The sequence below is a fragment of the Kogia breviceps genome, chromosome 13 (assembly GCF_026419965.1).
Source record: "Kogia breviceps isolate mKogBre1 chromosome 13, mKogBre1 haplotype 1, whole genome shotgun sequence".
Lineage (NCBI taxonomy): Eukaryota > Metazoa > Chordata > Mammalia > Artiodactyla > Physeteridae > Kogia > Kogia breviceps.
This window is the reverse complement of record NC_081322.1, coordinates 53,058,287-53,085,237: the sequence shown is the minus strand read 5'-3', so window position 1 is coordinate 53,085,237 and position 26,951 is coordinate 53,058,287. Positions and strand designations below refer to the sequence as shown.

General features: G+C 32.5%; 1 long non-coding RNA gene across 5 annotated transcripts in view; it reads right to left on the bottom strand.

Annotated features, from left to right (window-relative positions):
- LOC131767717 (uncharacterized) overlaps window positions 1-26,951 on the bottom strand; it is a 134,379-nt gene that overhangs the window by 70,162 nt on the left and 37,266 nt on the right. For 4 of the 5 annotated variants that reach the window (XR_009338824.2, XR_010836016.1, XR_010836017.1 and 1 more), the window contains 2 exons: window positions 25,643-25,774; window positions 12,989-13,106 (listed from right to left, as the gene is read on the bottom strand). This is a non-coding gene — a long non-coding RNA (uncharacterized lncRNA). The remainder of the gene's footprint in view (window positions 1-12,988; window positions 13,107-25,642; window positions 25,775-26,951) is intronic. The other variant, XR_010836018.1, reaches the window with a different exon arrangement.

Genomic DNA, 26,951 nt, shown 5'->3' with positions numbered 1-26,951 from the left:
CAAACAATGATGAACAACACAATAAATGAAATTAAAAATTATCTAAAAGGAATCAATAACAGAATAACTGAGGTAGAAGAATGCATAAGTGACCTGAAAGATAAAATAGTGGAAATAACTACTGCAGAGCAGAATACAGAAAAAAGAATGAAAAAAACTGAGGACAGTCTTAGAGACTTCTGGGACAACATTAAATACACCAACATTTGAATTATAGGGGTCCCAGAAGAAGAAGAGAAAAAGAACAGGACTGAGAAAATATTTGAAGGGATTTTACTTGAAAACTTCCCTAACATGGGAAAGGAAATAGTCAAGTCCAGGAAGTGCAGAGTGTCCCATACAGGATAAATCCAAGGAGAAACACACCAAGACACATATTAATCAAACTATCAAAAACTAAATACAAAGAAAAAATATTAAAAGCAGCAAGGGAAAAATAACATACAAGGGTATCCCCATAAGGTTAAGAGCTGATCTTTCAGCAGAAACTCTGCAAGCCAGAAGGGAGTGGCAGGACATATTTAAAGTGATGATAAGGAAAACACTACAACCAAGATTACTGTACCCAGCAAGGATCTCATTCAGATTCAATGGAGAAATTAAAACTTTTACAGACAAGCAAAAGCTAAGGGAATTCAGTAAGACCAAACCAGCATTATAACAAATGCTAAAGGAACTTTTCTAGGCAGGAAACACAAGAGAAGGAAAAGACCAACAGAAACAAACCCAAAACAATTAAGAAAATGGTCATAGGAACATACATATCAATAATTACATTAATTATAATTTGATTATATGCTCCAACCAAAAGACATAGACTGGCTGAATGGATACAAAAACAAGACCCATATATAAGCTGTCTACAAGAGACCCACTTCAGACCTATGGACACATACAGACTGAAAGTGAGGGGATGGAAAAAGGTATTCCATGCAAATGGAAATCAAAAGAAAGCTGGAGTAGCAATTCTCATATGAGACAAAATAGACTTTAAAATAAAGACTATTTCAAGAGACAAAGAAGGACACTACATAATGATGAAGGGATCAATGCAAGAAGAAGATATAACAATTGTAAATATTTATGAACCCAAAATAGGAGTACCTCAATACATAAAGCAGGTGCTATCAGCCACAAAAGGGGAAATCGACAGTAACACAATCATTGAAGGGGACTTTAACACGCCACTTTCACCAATGGACAGATAATCCAAATGAAAATAAATAAGGAAATACAAGCTTTAAATGACACATTAGAGAAGATGGACTTAATTGATATTATAGGACAGTCCATCCAAAAACAGCAGTATACACTTTCTTCTCAAGTGCTCCTGGAACATTCTCCAGGATAGATCATATCTTTGGTCACAAATCAAGCCTTGGTAAATTTAAGAAAATTGAAATTTTTTCAAGTATCTTTTCTGACTACAATGCTACAAGACTAGATATCAATTACAAGAAAAAAATCTGTAAAAATTCCAAACACATGGAGGCTAAACAATACACTATTTAGTAACCAAGAGATCACTGAAGAAGTCAAAGAGGAAACAAAATAATACCTAGAAACAAATGACGATGAAAAGACGATGACCCCAAACCTAATGGATGCAGCAAAAGCAGTTCCAAGAGGGAACTTTATAGCATTACAATCCTAGCTCAAGAAACAAGAAACATCTCAAATAAGCAACCTAACCTTACACCTAAAGCAATTAGAGAAAGAAGAACAAAAAACCCCTAACGTTAGCAGAAGGAAAGAAATCGTAAAGATCAGATCAGAAATAAATGAAAAGGAAATTAAGGAAATGATAGCAAAGATTAATACAACTAAAAGCCGGTTCTCTGAGAAGATTAAAAAATTGATAAACCATTAGAAAGCCTCATCAAAAAAAATGGATAAAATTCAAATCAATAGAATTAGAAATGAAAAAGAAGTAACAACTGACACTGAAGAAAAAAATGGATCATGAGAGATTACTACAAGCAACTATATGCCAATAAAATGGACAAACTGGAAGAAATGGACACATTCTTAGAAAACAACAAACTTCTGAGACTGAACCAGGAAGAAGTAGAAAATATAAAGAGACCAATCACAAGCACTGAAATTGAGACTGTGATTAAAAATTTTCCAACAAGCAAAAGCCCAGCACCAGATGGCTTCACAAGCGAATTCTAGCAAACATTTAGAGAAGAGCTAACACCTGTGCTTCTCAAGCTCTTCCAAGATATAACAGAGGGAGGAACACTCCCAAACTGATTCTACAAGGCCACCATTACCCTGATACCAAAACCAGAAAAAGATGTCACAAAGAAAGAAAACTACAGGCCAATATCACTGGTGAACACAGATGCAAATATCCTCAACAAAATACTAGCAAACAGAATCCAACAGCACATTAAAAGGATCATACACCATGATAAAGTGGGGTTTATCCCAGGGATGCAAGGATTCATCAATATATGCAAATCAATCAATGTGATAAACTGTATTAAAAAATTGAAGGAGATAAACCATATGATTATCTCAATAGGTGCAGAAAAAGGTTTTGAGAAAATTCAACATCCATTTATGATAAAAATCCTCCAGAAAGTAGGCATAGAGGGAACTTACCTCAACATAATAAAGGCCATATATGACAAACCCACAGCCAACATCATTCTCAATGGTGAAAAACTGAAACAACTTCCTCTAAGATAAGGAACAAGACAAGGTTGCCCACTCTCACCACTGTTATTCAACATAGCTTTGGAAGTTTTACCACAGCAATCAGGGGTGAAAAATAAATAAAAGGAATCCAAATTGGAAAAGATGTAATAAAGCTATTATTGTTTGTAGCTGACATGGTACTATACATAGAGAATCCTAAGATGCTACTAGAAAACTACTATAGCTAATGAATGAAATTGGTAAAGTAGCAGGATACAAAATTAATGCACAGAAATCTCATACATTCCTATATAGTAATGATGAAAAATCTGAAAGAGAAATTAAGGAAACACTCCCATTTACCATTGCAACCAAAAAAATAAAATACTTAGAAATAAACCCAGCTAAGGAGACAAAAGTCCTGCATGCAGAAAACTATAAGCACTGAAGAAATTAAAGATGATACAAACAGATGGAGAGATATACCATGTACTTGGATTGGAAGAATCAACATTGTGAAAATGACTATACTACCCAAAGCAATCTACAGAATCAGTGCAATCCCTCTCAAACTACCAATGGCATTTTTCACAGAACTAGAGCAAAAAATTTCACAATTTGTATGGAAACACAAAAGACCCCGAATAACCAAAGCAATCTTGAGAAAGAAAAGAGGAGCTGGAGGAATCAGGCATCTGGTCTTCAGACTATATGACAAAGCTACAGTAATCAAGACACTATGGTACTGGCAAAAAAATGGAAATATAGATCAATGGAAGAGGATAGAAAGCCCAGAGATAAACCCACACATATATGGTCTCCTTATTTTTGATGAAGGAGGCAAGAATATACAATGGAGAAAAGACAGCCTCTTCAATAAGTGGTGCTGGGAAAACTGGATAGCTACATATAAAAGAATGAAATAAGAACACTCCCTAATGCCATACACGAAAACAAACTTCAAATGGATTAAATACCTAAATGTTAGGCCAGACACTATAAAACTCTTAGAGGAAAACATAGGCAGAGCACTCTATGACATAAACCACAGCAACATCCTGTTTGACCTACCTCCTAGAGAAAAAAAAAAACAAAAACAGAAATAAACACATGGGACCTAATGAAATTTAAAAGCTTTTGCACAGCAAAGGAGACCATAAACAAGATGAAAAGACAACCCTCAGAATGGGAGAAAATATTTGCAAATGTAGCAACTGACAAAGGATTAATCTCCAAAATATACAAGCAGCTCATGCAGCTCAACATCAAAACAAACAAACCCAATCCAAAAATGGGCAGAAGACCTAAATAGACATTTCTCCAAAGCAGATATACAGATTGCCAATAAACACATGAAAGGATGTTCAGCGTCACTAATCATTAGAGAAAGGCAAATCAAAATTACAATGAAGTATCACCTCACACCAGTCAGAATGGCCATCATGAAAAAATCTACAAACAATAAATGCTGGAGAGGGTGTGAAGAAAAGGGAACCCTCTTGCACTGTTGGTGGGAATGTAAATTGATACAGCCACTATGGAGAACAGTATGGAGGTTCCTTCAAAAACTAAAAAGAAAACTACCACATGACCCTGCAATCCCACTACTGGGCATATACTGTGAAAAAACCATAATTCAAAGAGAGTCATGTACCACAGTGTTCATTGCAGGTGTATGTACAATATCCAGGACATGGAAGCAACCTAAGTGTCCATCAACAGATGAATGTGTAAAGAAGATGTGGCATATATATACAATGGAATATTACTCATCCATAAAAAGAAACGAAATTGGGTTATTTGTAGTGAGGTGGATGGACCTAGAGTCTGTCATATAGAGTGAAGTAAGTCAGAAAGACAAAAAGAAATACCGTATGCTAACACATATATATGGAATCTAAAAAAAAAAAAAAAAAGGTTCTGAAGAACATAGGGGCAGGACAGGAATAAAGATGCACTTGTAGAGAATGGACTTGAGGACATGGGGAGGGCGAAGTGTAACCTGGGATGTAGTGAGAGAGTGGCATGGACTTATATATACTACCAAATATAAAATAGATAGCTAGTGGGAAGCAGCCGCATAGCACAGGGAGATCAGCTTGGTGCTTTGTGACCACCTAGAGTGGCGGGATAAGGAGGGTGGGCGGGAGACGCAAGAGGGAGGAGCTATGGGGATATGTGTATATGTATAGCTGATTCCCTTTTTATAAAGCAGAAACCAACACACCATTTTAAAGCAGTTATACTCCAATAAAGATGTTAAGAGAATATCCGGATTATTTGGCTTTCTATCATTTTTAATCTACAGCTATATATTGTAAGGAAGTCTAGGTAAACACTGTCAAAGTGTTTGGAGCTAGACATAAGAATTGAAGAATGTATAAAGTTCTAATGAATCAGAAACAAATTCCATGTCAAGACATGGGTCCTGTGTCTTGCTTATGAAAAAAAAACTTTATATTTTCTGCAGGTCGAATATTAGGTATAATAAGTTTGTAGGACTTAAATGACTACAGTATTTTAAATTGGGTCATGGAATGAGGTAAAGGAAATTAAAAGTTTGAGTTTGTCTTCTATGGGAAAGAGTCCTGGTTCTGGGAGCCAAATTTGACTCAGTGAGAGAAATGAAAGTATACATTTTCCTCCTGATATATAGATTACTAAAACCCAGGAGAATAGCCAGTTGCTAGAAAGAAAAGACTAAGCAAGAAAAAGTTCCAAGTTTCATAAATTTTGAAACTGATATTATTCTAATTGATCAAATTCCTTGGTATACAAAAGAGGTTATTTAGACTGAATGAAAACCAAGTGAGTTCTTACAAAATAATAGGTAAATCATGGCCAAAAAAGTGTTATTGAGAATTAAAGAGAAAGACAAAGCCCACTAAAAATGTGAAATCTCAAAAGAAGTTAAGCACATTAGAAAATAAAAATGTTTCCAAGACATAAGTAGGATATTCAAGAGGAAAGTCTCAGAAATCCAGTGGGAATGATGAATAAAAAAATGTCTGGTAGACTTTTCTGCACATTTTTCAGTTAACTATTAAGACAGTGACCTATATGGCTGTTAGAATACTCTTCTAAGTAATTCTCCTAGTGTTTTAAACTGCCACCATAACTTGCAGATAACACTGTGGTTTAGAGGAGGACCCAGTTTTCAGTAGTAAGAGTAAAAATATACTTGTAAATGAAGCAGTCTTGGCAACTTCAATTTTGATTACATTTAAGATACCTTATCAGTGTCTTTCCAGATATTTTGAAAAACAATTGGACATTTTGAAAGTCATCTTTTTCTGAGACTATGAATACAAATCCTTCTTGGAACAAGTCACATGTTTTATTCTTAACATACTATACTATATCCCCAAGGGGTACGAGCCAGGACAAAAAGCAGTAAATTTGAGGGATTCATGAGAAAATTATATACATAAAATAATAAGAGATCTATCTTAAAACTCCAAAATGGAATGAAAGATCAAAAACAATTTTTTTTGGCTGACTCTGGAAGTGGAGATATTCGTCAAAAATTTCCCCCTATCTTCTTCTCCCTGTTTAGGAGACAGTAGCAGTATGAACTATAAGACTGTAGGAATGTGTCAGAATATTCCATGTGAATGAGATGTTAATCTGGAGAACTGAATACTGACCATTTTAAATCTGCATATTTCTTGAGTGACAATATTAGACTTATTGAGTGACAAGATTGATGCCAGTTTAAAAACAGGCCCCCTTGAATTTTTATTACCTGACAACTACCTCCTGAAAAGAACCCCAGTTTATACCTCATAAGAACAGTTCTACAACATACAAAAATGTATGGGATGCAGCTAAAATAGTCCTTAGAGGGAAATATATATCTATAATTACCTATAGCAAAGAAAAAGAATGATATTAAATCAATAACCTAATCTTTCTTCTTAAGAAACTAAAGCAAAGAAGAGCAAGCTAAACCAAATAAAGCAGAAGGGAGGGAAATAATAAAGATTAGAACAGAAACAAATGAAACAGAGAATTGAAAAACAGAAGAGAAAATCGACAAAACCAAAAGTTGATTCTTTGAAAAGATCAGTGAATTTGACATTTAGCTTGTCTGAGCAAGAAATAGAGAGATGACTCAAATTACTAAAATCAAGAATTAAAAACAAATGCTATTCACCTTACACAAATAGAATTATAAAGGAATACTATGAATACTTGTTTGTCAACAAATGAGATAATCTAGATGACATGAACAAATTCTTTGAATGACATAAACTACTGAAACTAATGCAAGAAGAAATAGAAAATCTGAAAGGCTGATAAAAAAATTTAATTAGTCAACAAACAATTCTCACAAGAAAAGTACAGGCCCAAGTGGCTTCACTGGTGAATTTTACCAAATATTTAAATAGAAATTAATACCAATACTCACAGACATATCAAAAAAATATCAGAGGAGGTAATACTTCTTAACTCATTCCTTGAGGCCACTATTAACCCTCATACCAAAAGCAGAAAAAGACATCACAAGAAAGACAAGCTACAGACAAATATCCCTTATGAATATAGATGCAAAATTCTTCAGGAAAATACTAGAAAACTTAATCCAGTAACACAAGAGGAGGATTATACACAATGACCAAGTGAGATTTAGTCCAGGAATGCAAGGTTGTTTTAATACACAACAGTCAGTCAATGTAATACATTATGTGAATATAATACAGAACAAAAATCACATGATTATCTAAGTATACTTCCTATCAAAATCCTAACTGCCTTTTTTGCAGAAATTGACAAGTTGATCCTAAAACTCATATGGAAATTCAAGAGAACTGGAATATCCAAAACAATACTGAAAAAGAAAAATAAAGTCGGAGGACTCACACTTCCAATTTCAAAACCTACTATAAGGCTACAGTAATTAAAACAGTGTAGTACTGGCATAAATATATTCATATTGCTTAACGGAATAGAATCAACAGTTTAGAAATAAACCCTTAAGTTTATAGTCAATTGCTTTTGACAAAGGTGCTAAAATAACTCAATGAGGAAAGAACAGTCTTTTCCACAAATTGTGCAAGGATATCCAGTTGCAAAAGAATGAATTTGGACTCTTATGATATACCATATACAAAAATTAACTCAATGTGCTTCATAGACCTAAATGTAAGAGCTAAAATGATGAAACTCTTAGAAGAAAACAGAGGCAAAAATATTTGTGACCTTGGATTAGGCAACAGTTTTTTAGATATGATATCAAAAGCACAAGCAACAACAAAAAAATAGATAAATTGAACTTTATCATTTGGAACTAGTATCCATGATATACAAAGAATTCTTACAACTCAATGAAACAAAGAAATGTAATTTATTTTAAAAATGTGAGAAATATTTTTCTCCAAAAGAGATACAGAAATGTCCATAAGTACATGAAAATGCTCAAAAGCATTAGTCATTAGATAAATGCATATCAAAACCACAATAAGATACCACTCTGCATTTGTTCATATGGTTATAATAGAAAATGGAAAATAACAGGTGTTGATACAGATGTGGAGAAATCGGAAGACTCATGCATTGTTGGTAGGAATGTGAAATGGTGAAGTCCTTTGGTAACAGTATGGTAGTTTTTCAATAAATCAATATGTCTATTTTTATGCCAGTACCCCCTACCCTTCCTTCTTCCATTCCTTGGTCCCTCCCACTCTCTCTTCCTTTTTTGCTTCTTCTCTCCTTTTCTTTTGGATTATCTTTTATTGGATTTTAGAATCAAGGTTTGCTACCTAGTAAAATAGACTAGAGAACTTTTCTTTTTCTATAATTCAGAGTAGTTGAATAAATATGAAGTATTTGTTCTTTAAGGTGATATACAATACAGCCATGAAAACTATTTGAATTGGTAAAAAGATTTTATATTTCTAAAATCCTCTGTGATTATTAGTTTGGCCAGATTTTCTCATTTTTCTTAAGTCAGTTTCTTATGTTCATCCTTCTACTTCTGTCTTCTTTTTCAATAATTTCAACTTTCTTTTTATTGATGCCATTATTTTTATTGTTTTTGTTTATTGTAATTTTTTTAACTGCTCCTCATAGTGAATATTTATTTCACATTAAGTTGTTTTTATTGGATAATAAAGGCTTTTCAGCTATCATCTGAGTCTTATTTTAGTTGTGCCATATGAACTAGTGTAATGTTTCTAAGTACTTTCAAAATAATTTATAATTTGTTTTTCTCTTGGATTATTGAAAATTTTTAATTAAAATTTTTTTAACATCTTTATTAGGGGATAATTGCTTTACAATGGTGTGTTAGTTTCTGCTTTATAACAAAGTGAATCAGCTATACATGTACATATATACCCATATCTCCTCCCTCTTGAGTCTCATTCCCACTCTCCCTATCCCACCCCTCTAAGGTGGTCGCTAAGCACTGAGCTGATCTCCCTGTGCTATGTGGCTCCTTCGCACTAGCTATCTATTTTACATTTGGTCACTAACAAATATATGCCCATGCCACTCTCTCATTTCATCCCAGCTTACCCTTCCCCCTCCCCATGTCCTCAAGTCCATCACTACATCTGCATCTTTATTGCTGTCCTGCCCCTAGGTTCTTCAGAACCATTTTTTTGAAAAAATTTTAATTTATAAAATTTTTAGCCTTTAATATAAGTTTTTATTGGATTACATTTAAAGAATGAGACCTATGAAATATATCCTTTTTAAAACTTTTAGAATTTTAAAAATGTGATGTAAAATTGATGTATATTTTTCTATGAACATAGAATATATGTTGTTTTTAATGTACTATTTTATATATATATTCAATCAGTTAATTGAATCAATTAAATAATTAATATTCTTTATATTTTAACTGCTCACTCTGTAAAATTCTGAAAAAGATATTTTCCTATAATTATATTTTAATCAAGTTAATCTTTTTATCCAAGTTCTTAATTTTTTTAAAATTTTCATGTTGCTTGTTGCTTAAAAAGTATTACCATTTTATTTTTTTGATGAACTATATCCTTTGTCAATATGTTACAATGTCCCCCTTTTCTATTTCAATGTCATTAGCTTTAAATTTTACTTTATCCAATATTAATTAATTATGAATATCAAATATTAAATATCTAATCTTTTAAATATGTTTGCATTTACCCCTTTTTTAGTTTTGATAGTTCATTGTCACTGATTTGGATGTAGTTTTCAAAAAGAACAAAGAGTTGCTTTAAAAATAAAAGTTTGGTTATCTGTCTTTTGGTAGGAGAAAGCAACCTTTTACTATTTATTGAAATGGTTGAAAGTCTTGCTTATATTTCTTCTATCTCATTTTATTTTTGCTGTTATTTTATTTTTACTTAAAATTTTTCTGGTTTGATCAAGTTTTAGTTAATTCTTTTTTCCTTCTTACATATTTGAAGTTTCATGGCTGTCAAATTTGTTGGTATAATGCATTCATTTATTGACAAATTAAAGGTCAATTGTATTCTCACCATTGAGGGTACATGGTGAACAAGAGAGTTAAGGTGTATGCTGTCATGAACTTTTTATTCTGGTGGAGGCTGACAGATTATCAACCAACCAACAATAAATAATCACTTAATATACAAGAAAATATTAGATAAATACTGTGTAGAGAAATCAAATAGCAAAATATAATAGCAAGTGACTGGGAGGCTTCTTAGATGTATCATTTGAGTTCTGCCATCTTCCATATTCTGGCAGGTGGTGCCTCTTGATAAAGGCACAGTCACCATGTTCTCAGAATTCCCAATGCTTTTCCCTTTGCCTTTCTAGATAAGTTTACACAGATACATGCACAGATTTTTATTTATTTTTCTCATTTTAACATAATGTACATATGGAACTTGCTTTGGGGAAAAGAGAACATGTGTGTTTCAGTAAGATTAATATTTTTTCCTTCAGTAGAACTGAATGTTTTTCCACTCTGACATTTCATTAATTTTGCTTCAAGGAAAAGAAATGAGTCGACTGAAAGTGGAAAAAATGATAGTAGTAGCATATTGTGGTAATATATTTATTTCATGTCAAATTAGATCAATAAAAGATATTATGATTATCTTGTAATTCTTCCATAATTTTGTTGAGATTATGAAGATTTTTTTCAAGAAAGTTGGCCAACAGCTGATTTACACCATAGTTGCAGAATGCTGATTGATATCACAGCTTCTGATTGTGACAAAATATTATAATTTTGAGAGAATGAAATGCATTAAGATAAAAGCAGTACTATTAATTTACTTCAGGTTCAAAATTTGTCTACCTAGCCCTACAAGACATAAGAATCTTGGACAATTGAGGCTTTCATTTCATCATTAGTAAACCTTAATTTATTTTTATAGTGTTTGCAATAGAGGGTTAAACAATACTTGCACTCTTAACTATTAATTTTCCAGATAGTTATCAATAATAATTCAGGTTTTTTTTGAAAGCTGGTTTTCTTAACCCTTTAAAAAATCACTGGGGGGCTTCCCTGGTGGCGCAGTGGTTGAGAGTCCGCCTGCCGATGCAGGGGTCACGGGTTCGTGCCCTGGTCCGGGAAGATCCCACATGCCGCGGAGCAACTGAGCCCGTGAGCCATGGCCGCTGGGCCTGCGCGTCCGGAGCCTGTGCTCCGCAACGGGAGAGGCCACAGCAGTGAGAGGCCCGCATACTACAAAAAAAAAAAAAAAAAAAAAAAAAAAAAAAATCACTGGGATGTTTTCAAGAGTACAATAACATAAGAGCAATTAAAATTATCTTAAACTCTTACTTGACTAGAGCTACTTCAGACAAATTTTTGTGTGTCTGTGCAGCTCTAAGAGAAAATCCATATTTGGCTTTACTTGTTATATTACATGATAGTTGGTTTGAGGTTATTTAAAACTGTCTGAGTTACTAAGCGCTTAGTGGGGTTTTGATTAGTAACTGGCAATCTTCAAAAGGCCTAGATATTTGGTTTGGATAAAACTTGATTAGTTTGGATGGCTATTCAGATTTTCCCCCAAATCTCCTAGGGCCTCTTTCCAGGTCTTCTCTATCTGAATATCTCATTCTTCACCCATCTCCCAAGAGACTGAATTTCATGTTTATAGGGCTGCAGTTCCTAGTTAAATATTCTTGAAGCCTGTCTTTTTAAAGATTGACAGGTCATATGACCAACTATTTTTTAGAAACTTTATATTCATCATCTCTATACATAGATAATTTTCTTTTCCTATTATCAGAATCATGGACTTTTAGAACTATATGGGAAGATTTGAGATCATCTAATCAATTCTAGTTATAAATGTTAGGAAAATGAGTTTTCTAAGGTCCTTTAATTATGTAAGCTCAGTTGTTAAATGGAGTACAAGTAGTTCAAATAAGACTGTTGTAAGTGATAAATCAGACAATATACTAAAAATATCTGGCCATATTAGGCTACACACACGTACACAAACACACGCCTTTTACTTTTCCTCCTTCTTTTCACATAGAGTGAGTTAGTGGATAAACATTGACTGGACTCTGCCTCATGGATCCTCTTTTGACCGCAATTCCTAAAATCCTCTTCCTTATTTCTCTCCTGATCTAGAACCACTTCCTCCTTTTTTCCTTTTTCTTTCCTTGATATCTATTTTTCTCTTTGCCTCTTCCATCTTTGCCTTTCTAGTCATATGGGTTTTTTACCCATATATTTTTTTCTGGGATTAATAGCCAGAGTTTCAAGAATGCCATCAATATTATATATTGTTCAGTTCTTAATAATCCATCTCAAAGAGATGAGCATAAGGATGTAAATTATATACTACGTGTTTTTTATGTTCAAAGATATTCCATATAGAAATTATATGTTATAGAGATCATTGATAAGCAAATATTTTCCTTTTGGTTAGAGTTACTGATTGTAGAATATTTTCTATGTATCAGCTACTATGTTAAGTCCTTTGTACAATCATTTTTTTAATCCTCATAGATTTCTAATGAAATGCATATTTCCTCAGTTTGGAACATTCTGCCTCCTGATTGTCACACAGGAGGATTTTCCTCTGGTTTCACCTCAAATATCTCCTCCTCAGAGAAGCTTCCACAATATCTCATCTGAACAGTGTCCCAGGCTCTTCTTAACACATCATTTACTTTTATTTATTACTACTACCATATAAATATATAAAATTATCTTAGTTGCTTACTTGTTATTGTTTATCCTGCCCTGACAACTGTAATTTAAGCCCCATGATATCATAGATCTTGTCTGTCTTGTTCATTGCTGAATTTCTAGCACCTAGAGTGGTGCTGAGTACAAATGGATGTTCAATAATTATCAAATGATTTCATATTACTTCAACTGAACCAAATCTAGTAAGGCTTATTAACTTACGCAAATTACAGAGCTAGTGAGGGGCAGAATCGGCTGTCATACCCATGTTTCCACCATTTCAACATCCATGTTCCTCACCATAACCTTTGATTGCTCTCAGACTATCTCTGGATTCTACCTGAAAAAGAAAATGAAAACAAAAGCCATTACATTCTTGTGTGTGCCAAATCAGGGTCACACACTTTCAAATATTCTAGACAAAATTATTACTAAACAGCCATGCATGTTTTCCAGATTGTCATATTTATTACAGATATATTGTAATGATTTAGTCATTAATGGGACATTCATTTCTTCCTTTACTTATTAGGAAATTTCAAGGAGATCCTTTCGATCCTTTTTTCATATTGTGATCTAAGAGTGTGACCAGTATTTGAACTCCTCTTATGTTTATTCATTCAATACTCTGTAGCCTACAAAATAAATTATAATAGTTCATTGGTCCAAGAATTTTTGCACTTAATGTTTATGACATACATTATCAGATCTGACTATGGCATTTGAATAATTTGTGAGGTACCCAAGCTTCCAGTACCCTTAAAGTAGTTTCTGATTTATTGTTATGACAATCTGGGAGCTGGAATTTATTGGCATTATGTTTTCAACATAACTGGTACCACCACGTTATTATGCAAAGAATTAAGATTTCAGTCCTTGAAGGAGAAAGATGTTGGCATTTCCTTCTCTATAATTCATCCATGAATGAGCATCAACCATTTATGAGGAGAAGGAAGAAATTAGAAGTGTTATCTTTTATCATTAACTGAAAACAGAAAGAAACATTATTTGTTGTTTAAAGGGCTTTTCAGTAAATACATTTGTTTTATATTTTGCTAAGTTGTTTTTTTAAGATGGAAATTATGTCATAGAAGCAATTTTATTTTGAGAGTCTTTTAATAGGTAAAATAGAGAAGTTTATTAATGATTAGATATAGATATACAAGAAAGTTAAGTATACCAATTAAAGCAGTTTAAATCTATCTTATTCACAATATTGGGGTGAGAGAAACTCAGAAGACATGTAATTCCAGGTACTCAATTATATAAATGTTTTCAATTGGATTGCTAGAAAAAGATATTAAATGTCATCGAAAAATAAAGGTTGTAAACAAATTACCTTTAATCTCCTTTTCTGAACACTGATTGATTTTATATAAAAGTTTCATGAAGAAAATATTTTGGTATATGCTATTAGGTCATTGTTTTTACATAATTTGTGGTTACTATAGGTAGACTCTGTTAAGGAAGACACAGGCTAAAGGTTACCTACCGGAAATAAAAAGACAAGAAGTTGAAAGAGGCTTCTACTTTATCAAGATAGTCATAATCCTGGAACTACAGAACATTCAGAAAGATTTAAAGGTTACATTTTACTCTAATTGATATTGAGATTTTTCCTCAAAATATTTTTAAATTTAAAAAATATTTTTAAAAATCTGTATATATTTTAACTATTTTACATGAAACTAATGATATATTGTTGAAAACATACATGGAAAACATTTGAAGTATAGCTTTATGATGTAGCATATTAGAGTGTTCTGGGCTTACGTGGCTTTCTAAAATAATTTACAATTCATTAACCTGATTTTACTATGGAGATTTTTTTTTACTTGAACCTCTATTCTTTGACTTTTCTAAACCATATTTGAGAGGTCAATGTTACTACTTAGTGCCTATAATTATATTTCAACATTGTGAGGTCTGCCTCTTTGTGAGGTCAGCAGTAATATTTTATGATTATATTCCTGATGAAAATGTTATTTGATATATTTCAGTTGTTTTGTAAACTAGTAGCTTTTCCTAGTAGTAAGATGACTTTAATTTATTCAAGTACAAGAAGATATATGTTTGCCAGCATAAACCTGAGAAAACTAGCCATCCGGGACTCGTTTTAAAAGCAGAGTGCTCATAGAGGCTATAGAAGAATTAAGGCCAACCAAAGTAATTTTCATTAGTTTTCTTGGTTCATCTGTATTTAAATAGTAGCCAAACCAACTCTGTAGAAGTATTTGTAAAAACTGTTATGACTCACTATGTGACCAGCTCTTTCAAAGTGCCTCAATGATAATGTAGGTGTTTCCAGGTTATTTGGGATAAATTTGTTTAAACTGCTTATCTTGACAAGGCTACTCTCTTTAAGCTGAAGAGCCTATCTCTCTACCCATGATTGTCTGAAAATCTACTCTTTGCACTTACATCTATAATGCTCAATGTTGAATGTATGCATATTGAAATATTTCTCCATTATGTCAGTAATATTTAGATGTTAAGTGTGGGTGCTGTTGGAAGTTCTCTTAAATCATAAAGGTGCTTGGAGAGGACATGGCAAACTGAGTTAGTTTTAATAAAAAGTTTAAAACTTTAAAGTTTAAACTTTAAAGTTTAAAAACTATAAAGATTTGGTTTATTATACTGATATGTGAGGGGAATCTGTACGCAAAGTGGATCATTTACAGCTTTCACTGAAATTAAAGTTTCTAATGTACCTGTTTAATTTACCTGAAATATTACCTGTGCATTTCATAGAATTACAAGGTACCTAAATGATGTAGAACAATATTGATATTAAGTTATGATTCTCCAATTTTATTTTGACTTGAGTCAAAATTTTATTCTGACAATATATGGGAAAAGTAAATAACTGTGTTAAAAATGGTTATGATAAAACTTTGGTGTTCAGAAAAATGTTGCTTAGTGTTTTTTAAAAGAAGATTTATGTATTCATACAAATTGAATAATCTAAAATAAAAGGAAGGCTTAACGATTTTTCTTGGAAAAATTTCTAAAGCTAGAATTCTAAAAAAGCTTTTTTCCTCTTTTTTAATTGAAGTATAGCTGATGTACAATATTATATGTTAACAGGTGTACAATATAGTGATTCACAATTTTTAAAGGTTATGCTCCATTTATAATTATTATAAAATATTGGCTATATTCCCCGTGTTGTACAATATTTTCTTGTATTATTTTATACATAATAGTTTGTACCTCTTAATCACCTACCCCTATATTGTCCTTCTCTACTTCCCTGTCCTTACTGATAACCACTAGTTTATTCTCTGTATCTGTGAATCTGCTTCTTTTTTGTAATATTTACTAGTGTGCTGTAGGTTTTAGATTCCACATATAAGTGACATCGTACAGTATTTGTCTTTCTCTGGCTTATTTCACTTAGCATAATACATTCCAAATCCATCCATGTTGCTGCAAATGGCAAAATTTCATTTTTCTTTTTATGGCTGAGTAGCATTCCACTGTATATATATACGTATATATATATTCCACTGTAAATATATACCACATCTTCTACATCCATTTGTCTGTTGATGGATACTTAGGTTGTTTCCATATCTTGGCTATTGTAAATAATGCTGCTATGAACATTGGGGTGCATGTATCTTTTCAAATTAGAGTTTTTGTGTTTTTTTGGATATATACCCAGGAGTGGAATTGAAGCAGGGGACAAATCAGAATCATTTATGGAAAATCTAAATGTACATCTTTATACACAAAAAGATTTAAATCAGAGCCATAAACGAGAGCAAGGCCTTCAGAGAGAAACAGACCTGGGTTTGATTTTTAACCTTGTGCCTTACTAAAAATATAAAGCCAGATAACTTTCTCAAAGCCAGATCACAAACTTAAAAATCTACAATGACCCAGCAAAACTGAAATGAGAATTTGGCAGGATGCGGACTTGGTGATCTGGAATACCTGTGCTTCATCCAAACTGGAAGTCACTTGTTTCCATGCTCAGTGTTACTAGATCTTTTGATTTCTGAGAAAAGGTGGATATATGTATTTCTGTGTTCAGTCCTCTGGTTTTTATGTTTGGCAAGTAATTAAAATATTCTAAGAATACATCTTTGGCTGAGATTCATCTTGTGGGCACTAGATTGTGTTGTCTACTTTCTTATTAATCAAATAAACTTTTATTTATTTCCTCATAAGGAAGAGGATTTTTGTGAAGATTAATGAGATAATGTTAAATTTTCTGACATGTTGTAGATCTTTAATAATGGTTGGTTCCCACTGAACTTTCCTACTCAGTTTTCAACTTCTTTTCCCTTATCAGTAGAAACAGATAATAAAAGCTGCATCTACTGTGCAGCTTTTAGCTTTTGTGTTTATTATGAGATATGGATTTAGCTTTTGTATTTAATACACTGTGTTTAACTATTCAAAACCATCAAACAGAAAGTATGTTTCCTTTATCAACTTTTGGAAAAAATATTTTCACAAGGTGTCTACATAAAATGGAAAAGGTATGGTTTATATAATTACTTAAGCTACTTTAAAGATCCATGAAGTATTCCTTGGCAGATACTTCCAATCCTTATGGTTACTTAATATCCATATGACAAGAGACATATACTTGACAACATTAAGCCACTATTAAAGATAAATGAAAAAAGTTAAAGAAATGCATGAAGATATAGACACCATAATATTAATAAAAGTTTTCCCATTCTGGTGATTTTTACTTTCTTTATATTTGTGTGTCCCTTTTCAATGTTGTATGTTGTATAAATATTATTGATATAATTAGATGAAATAATAAAGCTATTCCATTCAGATAAAGAAATATGAATGAGAACTATTTTAGAAAAATAGATCATAATATATTTTCTATTTGTAATATAAAAGTATTTAATTCACTTTTGCTTGAATTAAGCTATAGTTAAAGGAATTGAAGTGAAACTTAAGAAACTGTCAGAGTAGAATAAATATATTTTTGTTCAAGTGATCTCAATTACAAAAAGATGTGTCTAAAAGTAACAGGATATATATTATTAAGCTATTTTTTAAAAGAAAAAAATAGGATACACTATATTCAGAGGAACCACTGGATGATTAGGTTGTAATAATGAATCATTATGTGTGATAAATGTAACTATGACAACTCCTCTGGTCAAATAAATGAACTTCTTTTCAAGTAGTCCTCTCTTCTGAAACTTTTCTCATGAATACTATCCATAATATACTTTTTAGATCCAGGAATTTCCTTTGTTACTTTATTCACTTTGGTTTCTCTCTTGTATTTATCTTTATTGATTACTCATGTCTTGGTACTCCTTTAATTTCCATCATGTAATAAATTTCTAGTACTTTTCCTTTCAATTTCAGCTGTTGTGGTCAGGCTGACTTCCTGACTGTCCTGCAAACCCACTTGAGTTCATTTTTATGTCAGGTAAAAGATTTATTGTTTTTAACCATGGGCCCTGTTAAGATTTACAAAACAATAATATAACCAAAACCCAAGATTATTAACTTTTAAATTAATTGTAAAACTTGAAAGAAACCTTTCAGGCAAGAAGATGAGTTAATATTTTAGAAATTGTATACCAAGGACTACATTGGTACTTAATAAATAACTAATAGACATTTAATATTTGTTGAATAAATGAAAACAAGTTATATAAAAAACATGCCATAAAAGGAGGGAAGTTACCCTCTTCTTATACTGCTTTAGAGTGAATACAATGTATTATTTCTATCAAGAGGACCTTAGTATGGTGTCCCATACATAGGAAGGAATAAGAAGTAATGTAGAATGTTTCTCTTGTCTATCTGGTTTTGGGGTTCCTGAGGGTTTTGTCTTTGATAACATTAGATTCCTTTCAAAAATAAATGGTTGTGCCCCATTGAAAAATGGGCAGAAGAACTGAAAAGACATTTTCCCAAAGAAGACATACAGATGGCCAACAGGCATATGAAAAGATGCTCAACATCGCTAATCATCAGGGAAATGTAAATTAAAACTACAATGAGATATCACCTCACACCGTCAAAATGACTATCATCAAAAAGAACACAAATAACAAATGCTGGTGAGGATGTGGAGGAAAGGGAACCCTTGTATACTGTTGGTGGGGATGTAAATTGATGCAGTCACTGTGGAAAACCATATGGGAGTTTCTCAAAACTAAAAATTGAACTACCATATGACTCACCAATTCCACTCCTGGGTATATATCTGAAAAAACCAAAAACACTAATTTGAAAAGATACATGCATGCTAGTGTTCATAGCAGCATTATTTACAATTGTTTAGATATGGAAGCAACCTAAGTGTCCATCAACAGATGAATGGATAAAGAGGATGTGGTGAATACACACACACACACACACACACACACACACACACACACACACATGCAGTGGCATACTACTCAGTCATGTTACAGCAACATGGATGGACTTGAGAGAGTTATGCTAAGTGAAATAAGTCAGACAGAGAAAGACAAATACTGTATGATATTGTTTATATGTGGAATCTAAAAAATACAACACACTAGAGAATATAATAAAAAAAGCAGACTCACAGATATAGAGAACAAACTAGTGGTTACTAGTGGAGAGAGGGGAGGGGTGGGGCAACATAGAGGTAAGTGATTAAGAAGTACAAACTATTATGTATAAAATAAGCTACAAGTATGTATTGTACAACACAGGGAATATAGCCAATATTTTATAATAACTATAAACAGTATAACCTTTAAAAATTGTGATTCACTATATTGTATACGTGTAACTTACATAATATTGTACATCAACTATACTTTTATAAAAAAAAATTGTTGTAAAGCTTATCTGAACTGAGGAAAGGTAAAACTGACCAGTTAGAGTGTTCTGGTTCCACAGCTTTAAATGATGTTATACCATTCTAAAACTGTTTGGTGCTGAAAATATGTTCAACTTCAGTTTATACTTGTTGACTTTTTCTTATATTGATAGACTAGATGAAAAGGAAAGGTCAAAGATGGCAAAGTTGGTCAGCACATGCTTCAACTAGAATTGAGCATGTGAGTATGAAAAACCTCAGCTGTCATTCTTGTAAACAGAACTAACTGTGGTATTTTAAGAGATGCATTCAGATTGAATCAATAATGACAGCAAAATCTTATTTCAAATTTAGTGTTATTTACAACTACACTTTTACATTTAATTCTGCTCTGATTTCTGTATTTTTTTGGGGGGGGGTCTTTCCTTAGTTAATTTAATTATTATGCTTCTCTTGTTGCTTCTTGCAGGGAACTTTTATGAATGATCTAGTTCTGATATTCAGTGCACACTGTGCTCTTTAGAAAGGTTGGATTAATGTGTGTTATATTTTCTCTCTTTCAATTTCCCAAAGCTTACTATTTTAAAAGGTTTTGCAGCTAGAGAATCTAATGATAAATCACCTTACTTATGAGTAAATTTAACAAATGTTGGCTGGTGGTAATACTCCATTAGTTATTAATGATAAAAAGTCGAGAATATATACCTGTATCATAAATGCTCACTGAATTGAGAATGATACAGTCCTGAGATTCTAACAACTATATTTATTAAAGAGTCAAGTAATAAGAATCCCAGAATGAAAAATGTATTACTTAATTCCATAAGAAATACAAGTTGAAACAAACAATTTTGTACGGCCTAAAATATTTGTCATTAATAGAGGCTATAATGATTTTTAACTAGCTGTATTAGTCTTTTACTTTTAGTTAAACAGAGGTTCTAGAAATTAAAATGACAAAAAGGAGACTTACATTGCCAGAAAAGTTTATGTTAATTAGCACCTAATGAAAATCTTTCATTTTTCAATGCCAAAATATCTGAGCCAAGATTAGGAGATTTTTAGCCATGATTAGATTATTTTCCAGTCATAAAATGTGTCAAACTGTAACTTGTGTTTATTAACATAGCTCTCATTTTTTATAAACTAGAATAAAGTCTATGTAGAATAGCAAGTAATTAAAAAACTAAATATAACTCTATAAACTTTGATTTGGAATTTCATTTGGATCTTATTTCTTAATGCCAAATAAACTCATACATCATAGATTTTAGAATTTATTAAATACCAGTCTAAAATTGGACAGCTTTTTGATTCTTTATGGAATAATCCAGGTCTCGAAGTAATCTATGTGAGAAAAATATGTACTATTTGAAATATTATGAAAGCTTTATGAAGGTTTATTTTCTAAGAGGAAGTAACCAAATTTAACCTTGTGTATTTAGTTGGCTGAGCAATATTTAAGATACATTTCCATCCTCATAAAGATGTATCACATTAAAAAGTCCAACTTTTTGCCAGGGGTGGGATGGTGGTGGTGGGATGGATTGGTAGATTGCGATTGACATATATACACTAATATGTATAAAATAGATAACTAATAAGAACCTGCTGTATAAAAAATAAATAAAATTCAAAAATTCAAAAAAATAAATTGTAAAAAATACAAAGTACTTTTTTGACAATTAGCTTTTATTATAGAAATTCTGTCAATTCTGTTTGTCTCTTAATGTTTTGAATTTTGATAAGCTTAAAGAAAATCTATATTTGAGAGTAAAATAAATAATTTGAAACAAATTCCACATTCTATTACCATAGGTACTCTAGAAATATATTGTATATTATTTTATTATTTCCATCTGCTTGTTTTGGCTTTGGTTTGGTCTTCTATTTTAGCTTCTTCAGGTGGAAGCTTAAAATATTGATTTGAGACCTTTGTTTTTTGTTTTAATTTAAGCGTTTAATGCCCCAAATTACCCTTTAGGTGTTGCTTTAGATTCATTTCATAAATTTGATATGTTGTGTTTTCTTTTTTTACTCAGTGCAAAATATTTTTTAACTTCCTTTATGCTTTCTTCATTGGCCCATAGTTTCTTAAAAGTGTTGCTTAAATTATGAACATTTGGGGTTTCCAGACATCTTTCTAATACTGATTTCTAGCTTAGTTCCATTGTGGTCATAAAACATACTTTGTACGACTTAAATTTTTAAAAATTGTTAATGTTTGCTTTATGTCCCAACATATCTTTGTAGCTACTCTGTGGGCATTTGAAAAGACTATATATATTCTGTTTTGAGGTGGAATGTTGTATAAATGTCAATTAGGTCAAGTTGGTTTATAGTGCTGTTCCAATTTTTTTATCTTTACTGATATTCTCTCTTCTGGTACTAACAATGATTCAAGGAGAATTTGTTGAAATCTCCAATGATAAATGTATCTTTCTCTTTTTAATTTTATCAACTTTTGATTTTTATATTTTAGAGCTCTGTCATTGAGTGTATATAATTTAAGATTAACATATATTCTTGATGAATTGACTTCTATATCATTATGTAATATCTTTCTTTTCCCTGGTAATATTTCTCATTCTGAAGTTTATTTTGATATGATTTTAATCATTTCAAGTTAGTTTTAATCAGTGTTGAATAGTATATATTTTCCTTATTTTTATTTCTAATTTATTTGTGTTTTAGTCAAAGGGGTTTCTTTTTTAAAATTTTTAACAGCTTTATTGAGGTATAATTAATTTATAAAAAGAAATGTACATTTTTTTTTTTTTTTTTTTTTTTGTGGTATGCAGGCCTCTCACTGCTGTGGCCTCTCCCGTTGCAGAGCACAGGCTCCGGACACGCAGGCTCAGCGGCCATGGCTCACGGGCCTAGCCGCTCCGCGGCATGTGGGATCTTCCCGGACCGGGGCACGAACCCGTGTCCCCTGCATCGGCAGGCGGACTCTCAACCACTGCGCCACCAGGGAAGCCCAGAAATGTACATGTTTAATGTGTACAGTTTGATGAATTTGGAAATTTGCAAACACCTATGATACCATCACCACACTCAAGGCAATAGACATCCCTAGCACATCCCAGAGTTTCCTGGGTCTTTGCTTTTTCCTTGTTTGTTAGTTTTTGGGTAAAAACACAATGTGAGTTACCCTCTTAACAAATTCTCAAGTGCACAATTTATTGTAACTATAGGTATGATGTTGTATAGCAGATCTCTAGAAATTATTCATTTAGTGTAACTAAAACTTTATACCTATGGAGAAACAACTCCCAATTTCCCTCAACACATTACCTCTGGTAAACAATATTGTATTCTATGTTTCTATGAGTTTGACTATTTTAGATTCCTAAGTAAGTGGACTCAATGGGTACATATCCAAAAGAATATCAAGGAGCTTTCTGCATTCCCATGTTCACCGCAACATTATTCACAATAGTCAAGACACGAAAATAGCCCACGTGTCCACTAATAGATGAATGGCAAAGAAAATGGAATACTATTCAGCCCCCCAAAAGAAGGAAACTGCCATTTGTGAAAACATGGATGAAACTGGAGGACATTAATGAGCAAAATAAGCCAGTCACAGTCACTATTTAGTATAACAAGTTCCTCAGCTCTTCAGATATACATCAAATTGTGAGATGCACTCTGCTAAATGAACCCAAATAAGTGTTTCTTGTAGAGAACATACATTTGGCTATTTCTTTTTCACCCAACTTGACAATATCTGCCTTTTAATTGAAGTGTTTAAACCATTTGCATTTAATGTAATTATTACTTTAATGATAGGACTGGTGTATATCTACCATCTTGCTACTTGTTTTCTATTGTCCCATCAGTTTGTCCCTCTTGTTTTTCTTTCATGCCTCTTTTTTGGACTAACTGATTATTTTTTATGATTTTATCTCCTTTATTGGCTTATTAGCCCTACCTCTTTTTTTAAGTGGTTGATCTAGAGTTTGCTATTGCAACTTAACTTATTATAATTTACCTTCAAATATAGTTTATGCCATTTCCTCCATCTCATCTTTTATGTTATCATTGTCATACATTTCACTTCTACATATGGTATAAATCCCACAATACATTATTGATATTTTCAGTTTGGACAGTCTTCTATCTTTTTAAAGTGAGTAAGCATAAGGAAAAAAAATCTTTATGTTTACCTTCATTTTTACTATTTCTGGCACTTTGCCTTCCTTTGTATAAATTCAAATTTCCATCTGGTTTCATGTTCCTGATGAATGAACACTTTCCTTTAAGAGAAAAGTAGTGCAGGTCTGCTGTCAATGAATTCCCCCTATTTTCTTGTCTGAGAAATATTTTTAATTTTATCTTAACCTTTAAAAGATTGTGTTTCTTTTTTTTTGCTGGGTATACAATTCTAAGGAGCCTTTTTTCTATCTGTATTTTTAAAATGTAATTTCATTATCTTTTGGTTTGTATAGTCTTTGATGAGAAGTCTGCTGTAAATTTTTATCTTTATTCCTCTTTGTAATGTTGGTTGTCTTCAAATATTTCTTCTATACAGTTTTTAATTTCTTCTTTGGGGACTCAAATTTCATGTATACTAGTGCATTTAATATTGTCTTCCCCCTCGGGTATTCTATCTGCTTTCTCTTTTCTTTCTATTTTTAGCTTGGATAATTTCTATTGACCTATCTTCAAGTTCAATGATTTTTTTCCATAGCTATAGCCAGTATGCTGATAAGCATGTCAAAGGAATTCTTCATCTCTGATACTGTGCTTTTAAAATTTATGACACTTCTATTTGACTCTTGTTTTACAGTTTCAATAACACTGTTGAAAATTCCAATCTTATATTATATATAGTTCATCTTTTCTAGAAGATCTGTTAACATGTTAATTGCAGTTATTGTAAAGTTGCTGTCTGATAGTGCCAACATATAGAACTCTGAGTATGATTTTATTGACTGATTTATCTCTTGACAATAATTTTTCCTTTGCTTTGTTTCATGCCTCATAATTTTTGTCTAAATGCTGGATATTATGTATAGAAGAACAGTTGAGACTGAGGTAAAAAGTATTTCCTCTCAGAAATCAGCCCATCTCTTCTGTCATGTTGTTAATATGGAGGGTTGAGTAAATCTTGTCAGCACTTGAGCTGGGTTTGGATTTGGCTGTTGCTACTTAAACCTTTATTCATTACAGGCTTTAAATTCCTATTGTGGTGGGCTGTTGTTATCTTGTGCTAGGAGTGATGTCTGGAGTGCTGGAGGGTTTTTCTCAGTATTCTTGTTCCACATTCACCTTTCAGCAGTCCTCCATGCCTATGCTACAGAGCGGATATCTCTCAATGTTCTTACCTCACCCCAGATTGCTGTTGATTGCTACTCATGTTAGGGGAAGAGGGTGCTATATTATCCTGGTCTAGCCTCATTTTTAGGTAGGATATCTGCTCCTGGGCCTTGGGAGCAGAGTTTTCATAGTCCAGACTTTCTAACTCATGCCAGCCAAACCCTGCCTTGTATATTTCACATGTCTTGGGTGGAAGAGTGTTTCCTCCTTCTCCCTCACTGGTAGAAGATCTCTGCTTTGTATCAGTGTAAGATCTCAGGTCCAAGAGTTTTACCTGCCCTCTTTCATGAGCAGAAAGATTTTCCTTCTTCCCTTTCTACTCATGTCCCAGAAACAGTGGAAGTGTTTATGTCCTGAAGATAGGAAGATTTCCTAATCACTCCCAGAAGCAGATGGGTTATGCCTCTACCCCTCCCCTAGAAACAGGATTTTTGCCTGGATCCTAGGGACATAGCACTTCCTGTCTCTATTCCAGCAACTGAATGCTTTTACTTTTTATAAGAGAAGGATCTGAGAAAATACAAAGTTTTGTATGTGTTCCCCAGGTGTAGCTGAACACCTGCATACTGATGTTACTGAGGGAAGCTTTCTCCAGTTTTCTACCATGACCTTCAATTTTCATGGAATTGGCTCATGGAAAAGTGTTCGTGAGTGAGTGTAAAATATACTTGTTTTGAGGGATTTCAGTTTTTCCAAACTTATATGCTAGTCCATTCTGAGCCTTAAAGAATTTGTTAAAGTTTAGTGTGATTTATTCTTACCCACTTCTATGGTGATCATCTCATCCTCTCATGCCTTGCCAAAGGTGAAAATTTGTGTGTACTGTTTCTCCTCAGAGAGCTTGTCACTCTTTGGAATTCAGAGCATTTGCTTGCCCTGCAAATTCAGCTCTCCTACGGAGTAAAGAAAATGTAGGTTTTGATTTTTTTTCTTGTTGTTAGGATGATAGCAACATTCTCTTGTGGTTTTCTGAATCCTAAGCAGATGCAGAACCTCCCTGAGTCCCTATAGTTGTTTTAAAGCAGGCTGTTAGCAGAACAGATGCATTAACTTAGTAGAATTAATCTTAGCAGAAAAGCAATAAAACATAGTTCACTAAATTTGAGACTTAAAGAGTACTAAGCATAACTTTAAAATAATTACAATATTGAAATATGGTCGATAAAATTATAGAGTTAAGAAACTGGCTATTGGTACCTGGAATTGTTAATGCAAATAATGAATTATGTGACATTTCATATATTTCTATGGTTATATTCATAACAAAAATATTAGTTATACCATGTTGATCAGATAAGTTTCTTGGAGGAAGTAGAATGTAAATTTTATATTAAATGATATGTGACTTGAATTAGGCAAGAAAGAAGGATGGGCAGTCTGGGTGAGAAAAACAGCAAATTCAAAGGCACGAAAACAGAAAATGAGTAGTGAGATTATGGTATATTAGAAAACTATAAAGATACTAGCCTTGTTTGGTTTATCCATATCTGAGGTTGGCAAACACAACCATGAGCCACATCCAACCTGAAGCCTATTTTTGTATGACCAGTGAGCTAAGAATTGTTTTTAAATTTTTAAAAGGTTGCAAAAAAAGAAAAACAAGATGCAAGAAAAACAAGAAGGATGAGATAAAAGAAGTTGAAAAAGAGGAGGAGACTGAGACTATATGTGGCTTTCAAAGCCTAAAATGTGTACTATCTGAACTTTCACAAAAGAAGTTTTCCAACCCCTGATCTGTGTAGTTTTCTTATTGTTTGTTATTCTATTACAGAGAAATAGAAATCCCCCTTGAATTTTCAAAATTTATACTAAATATAATTGTCATATTATCTAATTCCTCCCTAATTTGCTTTCAATTGATTTATTGAATTAAACTTATAATTATACTTTGAACTACTATATTTTTTGCACAATCCACAACGTGTTTTTTACAGTTCTAATTCATTAAATGTGGATTTATAATTTAAGAGATCACATAGTGCTATCTAGTTTTTACATTGCCCTTTCCTTTGTTTATTGGTGAGCCAGATACAACCATAATTTCATTTTTCAAATTGCCATAAATCCATG